Here is a 1105-nt window from a genome sequence, read left to right on the forward strand (position 1 = left end):
TTACGGAGTAAAAATACATCCAATGTGGGGATGTTTGTTCCGTTCTTGCTGTCGTTTGAATGGTTGGTCGCTCGGGTGTTTCCGCCTTACTCCACCTGCGTTTAAACGATTCTCATTATTTACGTCACTCTCGATGGAAATATGCGACGTCAAGACAACAGATATTTCTCCATGCTATAAATCGGGCGAAAGGCTTCCAACGGTATAAAACTACTTACTGCAAAAAATGTATGTCACTCCACAAAGTTTGATGCTTAAGCATGACGTTGCCTCTTAACCCTTCGATGCAAATTTCCGGGAAGATGTCACGAACTGTAAGACTAAATATAATACGGCCGCTACAACAACAACACGAAACTCGCAGTATGCTACGTAAAATGATACACAAAACTTAATGATGAAAGTAACTTTCGCACAATTTGTCAACGCCAACCAACACAACGCGATGAAACTTGGACCACATATAGAAGGACTGCTACAGAATAGTGCTGAAGGTAACTGTGAAACACACGTAATGAGTCAATAATGACACTTCTATTCAAATACAATAACTATACTGAAATAATCGCGATCTTTGACGATACTGTTGATATTACATGCGGCGGGACTTTAATAGGGTGTGTGTTCACCAAAGACGACCATGTATGTTCTTTTCCGTGCCCCATGGACGGCCACAAGGTTGGTAAGGACATTATTGTGGCGGAGCGGTTCCTCCACCAGCACGGTTGACAACTGCTGGATGCTCGATGATGCATGTGGACTTGCTGCAACACGTCTCTGGAATGCATTTCACATGTGATCAATGCGAATCATGTTGGAGGAACTGGTAGGCCAGCCCATTCACCGAATATCCTCTCATTCCAGGAACTACTACGCCATTACTGTTCAATGCGATCTCCAAATGGTTCAAATGGTTCTGAGCACTATGGGTCTTAACTTCTGAGTCATCAGTCCCCTAGACTTAGAACTACTTAAACCTAATTAACCTAAGCACATCACACACATCCTTGACCCCGACAGAATTCGAACTTGTGACCGTAGCGGTCGCGCGGTTCCAGACGGAAGCGCCTTGAACCGCTCGGTCACTCCGGCCGGACATGCGATC

This window comes from Schistocerca nitens, chromosome 1 (assembly GCF_023898315.1).
Source record: "Schistocerca nitens isolate TAMUIC-IGC-003100 chromosome 1, iqSchNite1.1, whole genome shotgun sequence".
Taxonomy (NCBI): Eukaryota; Metazoa; Arthropoda; class Insecta; order Orthoptera; family Acrididae; genus Schistocerca; species Schistocerca nitens.